The sequence below is a fragment of the Pogona vitticeps genome, chromosome 3 (assembly GCF_051106095.1).
Source record: "Pogona vitticeps strain Pit_001003342236 chromosome 3, PviZW2.1, whole genome shotgun sequence".
In the NCBI taxonomy this organism is placed as follows: Eukaryota; Metazoa; Chordata; class Lepidosauria; order Squamata; family Agamidae; genus Pogona; species Pogona vitticeps.
This window is the reverse complement of record NC_135785.1, coordinates 242,339,610-242,350,390: the sequence shown is the minus strand read 5'-3', so window position 1 is coordinate 242,350,390 and position 10,781 is coordinate 242,339,610. Positions and strand designations below refer to the sequence as shown.

At 39.5% G+C, this 10,781-nt stretch overlaps 1 protein-coding gene across 3 annotated transcripts in view; it reads left to right on the top strand.

Moving 5' to 3' along the window:
* Window positions 1–9,546: 9,546 nt before the first annotated feature.
* Window positions 9,547–10,781, top strand: part of TNFRSF19 (TNF receptor superfamily member 19) — a 74,473-nt gene continuing 73,238 nt past the window's right edge. Inside the window, exons 1-3 of one of the 3 annotated variants that reach the window (XR_013543368.1) lie at window positions 9,547–9,657; window positions 10,152–10,406; window positions 10,611–10,741. The gene's annotated coding sequence lies outside the window, so the exon portion shown is untranslated. The remainder of the gene's footprint in view (window positions 9,658–10,151; window positions 10,407–10,610; window positions 10,742–10,781) is intronic. The other 2 variants (XM_072993709.2, XM_072993710.2) reach the window with 2 other exon arrangements.

The following is a 10,781-nucleotide window of genomic DNA, read 5'->3' as shown; positions in this document are numbered from 1 at the left end:
AGAAGAAGAAGAAGAAGAAGAAGAAGAAGAAGAAGAAGAAGAAGAAGAAGAAGCCATGTTTCCACATTCTAACTGTGATTATGTACGGTAACAATTTATGCAGATATCAACATTTACTTGTTAATGTGGCCAGATGCAAAAAGTAGAGAATGCCTGGCTTTCTAAAAGTTACATAGAATAGGAAATGTTGGCCAATGTAGATGCCATGTCAAATATTAAAGGTGCAGAAACCCTGTGCTCTTTTTATCTGGGCATTCAAAACTCTGCTCATCAAAGGAGGGCCTGGAGAGCTTTCCATGTTTCCCTGGAGCACTACATTTTAAATATAACCTCTGTATGAAGCAAAGATTGGGGAATTTTGTCTGATTAGGTATAAGCTAATAATCTTAGAATTGCAGAGTTGGAAGGACCTTATAGGACACTGAGTCCAGCCATTGTGAAGGAGGCATAATGGCGAATCAAACTCCCAACCTCTGGGTCCACAGCCAGATACCAAAACCACTGAGCTATCTAGTTACACAAAGCCATGAGGAAGAAAAAAAGGAGTTACAGGGAAAGAGGAAGGAAAGACAATACATAGTACAGTAAATCAGACCTAGCCAACCAAAGCTCATTCATTCACAACCACATAAATAATCATTTTATCCAGTTCTAGCAATCTGCTTTTTCTTTTTTCTTTTCTTTTCTTTTTTCCCCCTTTTCATTTTGGCATTTTTATTCCTTTGGGCACTTTAAAACTTTTAAGATAAAACTTTAAATAGATAAGTAAAATGTATTTGTCATTTATTTTTATTATTATTATTATTATTTATTTAATTTATATCCCGCCTATCTGGAATATAAGTCCACTCTAGGCGGCTTTGAAATGTAAGTAAGCCCACAATAACCTGTTCATCACCAAAATAGCTATTATTGTTGTAAAATGAAATCAGCTCCCTGAATTGCAACTCTTCCATTGCAATTTAAGATGTAGCCCTTTATATAAAAGATAGATGATGGAAAATACGCTCAAAACATTCTAGCAGAACCTATATATTTTACTAAAGTTGATGCTGTAAATGTCTGTTTAGAGATCAGGAAGAACATCAAGAAAGTACAAGCAGCAAACAATACCAGCAACCAATATTTTTGTTTGGTCAGTTAAAATGCTTCAAAGTGATAGTTATGAAATTCTTTGGCTACTATTCAAACCCACAGAAAAAGTTCTCCTTCCCTCCAGCACCTCAGTCATGGAATCTTAAATATCTTTCCACAAGGTATCAAAGAACAGCACCATTAACTTTAATTACAAGCCAGCATGAGTTAAAGGGAAGTAAGTAACATGTATATCTTAATGTTGAGCTTCCACTCTAGGCTGTGTTTAAGTAAATAGCTTGGCAAAGTGCAGATCAGGAATCTGACATCTACCCAGCCATGTTCACAAATTGCAAAATCAGATAACTGCCATCAGAAAACCCAGCTCTGTTTCATTCTAAGACAAAAAATGTCCTATTCTCAGTTCTTGTGGGAACATAGTTAGCATAGGTGTTAAGCATGACAAGCAAAATCTGTCCTATTCAACTCAGTTTGCCTTCCTAACTTCTCAGTTGTGTAGCTTTGTCAGGCATGTACCCGTATGAAGAACTTAAAGTCCAAAAGTTCTTGGCAAAATGGATTTCACCTATTCTTGTACAGTATTGCATTTTGTATTGACCACACAGCTCCTTTTTATTTCAGAGAAATAATGGAAGAACTCTTGACTGAACTCCTGGAAGGTATTGACAATACTGAGCTAGATGGAATATTGGTCTAAATTTGTATGAGGTCACTTCCTATGTCTTCTACTTGAGTTATGCTTTTTTCTTTTGGAGTGATATACTGTACGTACAAGGAGCCATCTTCCTTATTTTCCTGATGATCTTTGGCACATCAAAAGATCCTTGTCATCTTTTAAATAGAACAGTAAATGGTCAGCAAAACAGAGGACAAATGTAAAGTAATTTAAGTGACAAAATAAAGTTAAGGTGTGCAAAATGGAGAATAGAAAATATCTATTGATAGTTCTATAAACCAAAATCAGACAAGCAACAGTTGTTTGGGGCAAAACCAGTCATAAATGTCCGACTGAACTGAAACATTTTGTAACTCAAATATGACTGTTTCTTGTCTTCCTTCTGTTCCAGCACTTCTAGAAGTAGAGCTTATATGAACACCAAAATGAACACTGCAGGATCCAATCTTTGACCACAACATAAAAGAGAAGTTACAGTGTACTGTATTGTCTATATCCAGCTCAACTCAAGCAATGAAAAATAATCCAGTCCATCAACTGCATTGTGCCAGTGCAAGTGAGCGTAAGGGAAAGATGGAATTTTACCGAGAATACTATTCTAAACATATAATAATAATTAGGTGCTATCAATTCTGACTTGTTAGGTCAACAAACTCTACCCAGCCACAAGGACCGGTGATCACTGCAGACAAAAGACTAGCTAACAACACCCATCAATCACAGTGACAGATCATCTCTCCCCTTATCACAACAATACACCCATAGCAAAAAACATCCTGATCACCATAATCACCCAACCTCCTGAAAAGGACAAAACACTGATCCCACAGCTACAAATACTCAACTATTCCACACACTACACCAGAACACAGACAGAGTTCTAACTCCTGTCCTCTGAAGATGCCGGCCACGGAGACTGGCAAAACGTTAGGAAGAAAAACCTTGAGAACATGGCCAAACAGCCCAAAAAACCTACAACAACCAAAGATGGAAGGCATCAGGAAAAGAGGAAAGTTTTAATTTTTTAATTACAGTAATCCAGATGCTCTTGATGGAACAACCTATCTCATCCTTCCATATTTTTGTGCAGGAATATGTATTTTTAACATGTAGTGTGACTCCACCACCCCTTCTATTCTTTCTGTTGTTTTTGAACACTTTATACCCTTCAGTTGTTGTATTCCAGTTATGGGAGTCATCCACCAAGCCTCAGTTCTCCCTATCAAGTTATATGAATTAGGATTTCCCGATCTTCTTTTTTATTTCCCATACTTCAAGCGTTCTTGGACTGAAATTTCTAGATACCCTGGCTAGCACAGCTGGTGGTGAAGGCTTCTTGGAATTGCAATCTAAAAACCCCTTGGTTACTGAAGGTTGGGAATCACTGATATACAGACAGTGGAGATTGTGTACATTTTTGTGAAGACTATTATTGGCCTTGTTAGAGCTGCCCACCCTGTTTTTTCTTATTGTGCATAAGCCTTCAGGTGTTACTCTTTACCTCTTTAGGGCTCTGCTACCTGTCATAATGATCCTAGATTTGCATTGGGTTTAGCAAGCTTGAAATCAATTTTAAAAAATCCACCTATACAATTCACTGCTAAGTGCACATATATTTATTTATTTATTTATTTATTTATTTGTTTGTTTGTTTATTTATTTATTTATTTATTTATTTATTTATTTATTTATTTATTTATTTATTTATTTATCTCTTGTGGATGTTTAAAAATATTGTCTTTCCGATATATATATATCGGAAAGACAATATTTTTAAACACCCACAAGAGATTTGCATATTTTAAGTCAATTCAGCTCACAATTTTATTCTATTTTTTTTTACTAATTTTGGTATGTGGGAACGTTTGTGTTGGACTACGTAGTATCTGTGGGCATTTGTGGGGTTTACTGAAATGAGTGCCAAGTATAAGGGATACCCTGCAGTCCAAACTCTTTTTCTTTTCTTTTTTTTTTAAATCCATTTCTATTTTATAATTGCATCAATCTGGTGGCATGCCAGGTCAACTTTAAAAATTAAATATTAAAAACATGAGGAAATTGGGGACAGGTTGCTGCTGCTGCTCCTGTCACCTCTGCAATTGCACTAAAACTTGTGATTAACTTGTGATTCTTGCTGTCCTGATCAATTCCTGGAAACTCTCCCTAGCCAAAACATGGACTGCTCCCTCTCTCTCAACTCTGCAGAGCTCCTGGCAGTTGGGGAAAGCAGGGTGACTGGTCTACGGAGCGAGGAGCAGCTGCAATACCTGCCCAACCCATCCCTGGCCTGAGAGAAACCTTCACTGAGTGGAAGGCAGGAAACACTCTTTTTGCCATCTACTTACAACATAGAAGCAAGACATGGGGTGGGTGCAGTTTCCATGAGGAAACACACACTGTGATGTGTTGTTACATCGATTCTAAAAGCAAAAAAACTACCTCTCACTTTAATTCAACAGTGTAGTCACACCCTGAGTTTGCATCTCTCTCCCCCTTCCAATTCAGTTTAAAGCTTTCCTGACAAAGTTCTTCATGTTGTGGTCAAACACATTCTTCCCATTCCACGTGAGGTGCAACCCATCACTTGCAGTAGTTCGCCTTCCAGGAACTGAAGCCTATGGCTCCAAAATCCAAATCCCTCCCAAATATTTCCTTTTCTCTTTCTGTTCCTCTTCTGGTAGGATAGACAAGAAGACTAGCTGGGCCTCCAAATCCTTGAGCTTCCTCCCCAGAGCTTCAAAGTCTGATATTAGGTCATCGTGGGTTTTTTTGGCTGTGTGATTTGTTCCCAAGTGGATAAGAAGAAAGGGAATGCATCCACTGGTTTTATGAGTGATGGCAATCCTTCCATCACATCCCAGATTCATCCTTTAGGGAGACATCCATCAATCTTCCTGGCATAGTTTCAATTCCTATTTCAATTCCTCACAGAAGGGAGTTTCCCACTACAACTACAGTGGTGCCTTGTTTTACGATTGCCCCACATTACGTCGAAACCGCATAATGACGATCTTTTTGCGATTGCAATTGCGATTGCAAAACGATGGTCTGAATTGGTTTTTTTTCGCTTTGCGATGATCGGTTCCCGAAGCAGGGAACCGATTCTTCACAAAATGACGATTTTCCTCCAGCTGATCGGCAGTTTCAAAATGGCCACCGGGTAAATAAAATGGCTCTGCGCTGTTTTCTGGGATGGATTCCTCGCTGCACAGGAACTGAAAAAGGCCGCCCTATGGAGGATCTTCGCTGGACGGTGAGTTTCCTGCCCATTGGAACGCACTGAAGGGGTTTCAATGCGTTTCAGTGGGCTTTTTATTTTCGCATTACGACGTTTTCATTCTACAGCAATTTCGCTGGAACGAATTAACGTCGTAATGCGAGGCACCACTGTACTCTTCTCTTCTTTTTGTAGAGTGTGGATTCAGCTTGGCTGGGTTTCACCCTCTCTGATGTCCTGTCATGGGGGTCTCCTGTATGTCTCCTTCTGCATGCTGTCTGCCAGACTCATCTTCAAGAATCTGAAAGTGGTTTTGCAGTTCCACTGGTGAAGAGTATTTTCTCCTAACTGTGACTCTTCTCCATGGTGCTTCCTCCACTATGTTTGTTCCTTCCTTAGCATTCTCCTCCTCTGCTTTGTCTTGTTGTTTTTCTACCTCCAATGCCTCTCTTGGCTGCTGCTGCTGCTTTAGAGTTCTGCCTGTGTACTCTTCATCTTCTCTTATAGCCTTAAGCATGACCACTAGCTGCTCCAGTTTCTCTTCCAACAGTGCAACCAGTTTGCACTTGCTGCATGTGTACACTGTGTTGTTCCCAGGCACGAAGACAAACATTACTTAATAACTTCTAAGTCATTTGGACAGAAAACCGTTTAAGAAGAAGCTGGGCTGGCTAGACTACTGGGCACCACATTTTTAAAAAATAAGCACAGCACTATTATGAATACCAACAATTTAAAAAGTATAATCTTCACCTTCCTTTTAAAGTTTTAGACTAAAACAAGAACACTTCAGGTTCTTTAGTCTTTGACATTTCCTTAAATCCAAGGACACAAAGCTTATTGTAAAAATAATTTTGTCTTCGACAAGTTCCCTCTGAAATGATGGTGCACAGTTTAGATCTACCACATTCTTGCACTTCTCACAAGGAAAGCATCCCATCTCAGAATCGGTGAACTTTATAGAATCGTTTTCAGATATAGGCAAAGAAAGGCTAAACTAAACATGAGTAACTCTATTCAAAGTGTATACAAACAAGGAAATACTCCATCCAGAATGGAACATATTTATCTTCCATTGATTTCATTGGAAGACATTTAAAAAGATTCTCAACACTCCCCTTTAAGTTGTTGCATCCTAAAAGTACTTACCCGGGATGTGCTCCAAGTTTTAAAAACAAAATAAATGAGATATTTAGTACATTTCTGTACAAGCGGTTTGAAAAATAAACCTGTTTACAACCTAAATTTAGTACAAAACATATTGAGGCTAAATATACATTGTTTTCACTTACACACATATGGAAAAAATAAAAGCATATAGATTTCATGAGCCTCTATCTACAGTTGTATTAAAGTCACTCCCCCACATAAAGAATTCATAGGAAAATAACTAATTTTTGAAGTCATATAAAAGTTCACACAAACAAATCCTGAGGATGGGCCACCATGAGGCTGGAAATAATCCAGTCTTTTATGGCCTTTGATGATGTGAGATGGCCATCTGGATGCCGTAGAGGGAAAAAGGGGAAGCAGGGCCACCATCAAGCTCCTCCCACCTTCAGCTGTCACCTAGCAGCAGCCATTCCATCAGGCAGAAGTACTGTATAGCAGTGGTCCCCAACCTTGGGCCTCCAGATGTTCTTGGACTTCAACTCCCAGAAATCCTGGCCAGCAGAGGTGGTGGTGAAGGCTTCTGGGAGTTGTAGTCCAAGAACATCTGGAGGCCCAAGATTGAGGACCACTGCTGTATAGGAAGAGAGTGAAAGCAAAGCCACTCCATCAGCCTTATTACAAGAAGAGCTGTAAATGTAAGAGGTAAAATGTAAATGTAAAATGTAAGAGGCCATGCTGGGTCAGACGAAAGGCCTCTCTATTCCAATACTGTATTCTGTTCATGTAGTCGGACACCTGTTGCATATGAGAAATTCCCATTTTTTTATATGGGAAAAAAAGATAAAGTGACCATAACTACAGTAGTTGCTTTGGTAGTTCAAACTTCCATACATTTGACTCCTCTTGTCCTTCAATTGTTTCCATTCAAGGTCGTTCTGAGAGGTTTGTAAATTGAGGAATTGGTGTTTGGTGATTCCGTTTTTCTGTTGATACCTCACCCGTTTTAACTTTGGAAAATTATCTCTCCTAGAGTAGATTATAATTCTGAAGGGAGGGACTTTTTTCTTTGTTACAGATTTCATGTGATGGGTTAAGAATGCTGTAAATAAATGAAACTTTATCAGAATCATTTACTAAATTTTCTGAGATGAACTCGTGCAGCTGTTTCATTAACATATGCCAGGTGCCAAAATAAGAAACACCGCTGCACAGCCATAAAGAAAACAGAACAGATTCACACAGAACTTTTCAATAACAGCAGCCCCACCCCACCCCCCACTCCCGACAAATGATTTGCAGATTCCTATGTAAATGCAATGTGTGTTTCATATGTACCCTGCAGCTATGGCAGCAAATGCGCACTCTGGATTCTTCTAACAGCTCATACAGGATATTCAACATCTTATCCATCTTATGTTATTTTTAAAGGCAGTCTTTACACCTTCCTGGCTGGGGAGATACATCTGATGATATGAAGCCAGTTTTTAAGAAACGCAACACTGTCCATAGAGATGGAAATACTTTTCGCTTGGCTCGTGACCTTTCCTACTTATCTTTCCTCTTCCTATGAGATCTCCTTCAAAATCACAATCCTAATTATAGCAACCTGTAAATATCAAGATCAGAAAAAGTACTACATTTTCAATTTCTGATCCACATATTTCTACATTTCATTTCCATAACGTATTGGAAACTGGCTGGGCCTCAACAGAGAACAACTAATCCACACAGCAAGAGATTGGTGGAAATATACTGTAATGGTAGCTAACCTCAGCAACTGAGATAGTACATAGAGAAAGAGAGATATTTAGTACAGAATTTTAATAGTCTACCATTTTATCCCACCCTTTATGCAAAGAGATCATCGCATAAGACCATAAGAAGAACTCTACTGGACCAGCATCCTGCTTCCCACACTGACCAACCAAATGGAAGCCTCTAGAAGATCAAAAACAGGATTTGAAAACAATAATGAAGATTCCTGAAGCTGGCAATTTCTGACATATTGCCTCTGGATCTGAAGCTTACATGGAGGTATTTTGAAACACAGCCATTGATGTATCACACATGTGTGTAATTCCTTTTCAAGCCACCTGGATTTGTGGACATCATTCTATCTTGTAGCAGCAAATTCCACAAGTACTCCTGTGAGATAGTTTCTCATTCCTGCCCTACTTCTTCTGCTGATCAATTGAACTGGTTAATTGCAAGCTGCAGTATTATGGGGGAAAAGATAAAAATATCCCTGCATCCACTTTCTTATACTACCTTAAATTAAATAAAATTCTATCATGCCCCGTCATTTTTTTCTAACCTAAAATATCCCAAATACTTCTTTTCCTTGCAAAGTAACCTCCTTAATAAATTTGGTTGCCCCTTTCTGTACTTTTTAGCTCTTCAATATTGTGTTTGGATCAGGATAATCAGAATTGTGCACAATAGGCTAATAATAATTATTAGTCCCAGCTCGTGAAGACCCATTAAATCAATGCAACTCACACAAGTATTAACAAAGTCTCATTGATTCAGTTGGTCTATTTACAGAAAATAATTTGATTAAGACCAATGATCTAAAGGTGACCTTATGTAAGATTCAATCCTATTATTAATGGTATCCATCTTACAGTACATCACAGATGTGAGTACACCTCCTCACATTTCATAAATATTTTAGTTTATCTTTTCATGTTACAACATTGAAGAAATGACACTTGGCTACAATGTAAAGCAGTGAGTATACAGCTTGTATAAGTGTAAATGTGCTGTCCCCTCAAAATAACACAACACACAGCCATTAATGTCTAAACTGCTGGCAACAAAAGTGAGTACACTCCTAAGTGACAATGTCACAGGGAACCTTGGCCTCCTGGAGAGACCCATTAATTATTGTCGTGGCCCATTTGGTTGCTGTAGGCCTGGCTGCTTTGATTAGCCAGGCTAGGCAAGGGTCAAGGGAGGAGGAGGTGGCACGACAGCAGTCAAGCGTTTTGTCCACCATATCTGGTGTCACAGGCTGAAAGAGATCAAATCTCATGCAGAAAGGCGGAGCGCTGGACGTCTCTGCTCGATCTACTGTGTTCAAGAAAGGAGAGAGCTCCCGGCGGATAGCCTCCACTCCACGTTTCTGATGCTTGTGCTTACTCAGTTCCCAATTAGTACTTTTGCATCAGTATGCCACTCTTGATGAGAGGGTTCCTTGTGCCTCCTTTCATCTGGTGTGAAAATTGCATTTCATGCCACAAATGATATGAGTACACAAAGAAAGATGAGGCATTTGAATGGTGCACGTACAAAAAAATCGTTCTTTGCAGGACTGATGAATGAAAATCTACCAGTACGATTGGTTTCCTTCACCATAGATCAGCAAGAAAGGGCGGGTGGATCAAGGCACAGACTCAGTTCGCACAGAAGTATTAATTAAGAATATTGCATAAGCCTTACACGAGTAGCAACAACAAGCAAAACAATGCAATGGTTCCCAGGTGGTTGCTCTAAGCCTTACAGTTCACTTCAGTAACAGGAAGATTGCACGGATATTTACTTGGAGTACTGCGGAGTAAGTATGTATAACGCTGGAGTACTATTCTTTAATTTTGAACCAACTCAGATGAATTTCAAATTGCTTAACCATTTGTGGACTTAGTATAAAGCACATTTTCCTCTAAAGCCTCTTCAGGCCTGAAATTTAGTGTGGAGCTCTGGGGGCGGGTGGTGGGGGTGGAGAAGGGAGACAGTATAATTCTTTCTGTGGTTTTAGTGGTAAATTCTTGGCAGCTGTTGCAAATCTTCCTACAAGTTTATCCTTTGACTCTGTGTGGGAAATTTTGCTTCTGGTCAGAATGCAACGCTACACAATACCCTTCCTCAAAGATTTATCGGCTAATTTTATTACACAGGGCTTTTTCAAAAGCCCAGTCTTTTCTTTCGTGACTTCATATGAAAATTCCAAGGGGCAGAAACTGCGGAGGACTTTCCTGCTCTGTTTACCGCCACTAACTCAATTAAAAACCACACAGACTCTTGTTGCCATTCAGCTGTGTTTCTCCACAGGCCCTATTACAACTCGGCTCTCTCTTCTCCAACCAGTCCCACAGCATTGAATGATGTCATGGGATCAGTTCAGCGAGATGAAAGGCAGAAAGCGGAACCCGCTGGCACTGGGGAAAGCTTCCAACACACAATCTGGGACGAGCACAGCTTGAGAACTTAAAAAAGAAAAGTCTGCAGATCCAGCCGTTGAGCTCCGGGAATCATGCATTCTCCCCACTTGTCGACAAAAAAGGGGGTGTAGGTGGATCTAGAGGGGTGAGTTTTTATTAAATGTATGGGGGGGCAGAGAAGGCAGAGCATGGAACATAGCTACCTGCTGAAAAGAACGCTCTTTCTCTGGTCTCCAAAGCACAGCCTTTGATGTATGGCAACAGATCACTGATCAGATTACAGGCATTTGGTTTCACTGCTGGTTTGCCTTTGATCTGCGTACTTAATTTTATTTTCCTGGACTTGAAGGTTGCCCGGGCTTGTGCTGACATACTTTTAAAAAAAGAAGAGCAGATGAAGGCATTTAATACAGAAGCTCTGGTAGACTGAAATTCAGTTGCAGAAAAGGTGGCTGTTGGATAAGTGTCAGCATACATCAGGTACTGTTTTATTTTAATTGTTTATACTTTACAGCGTGTT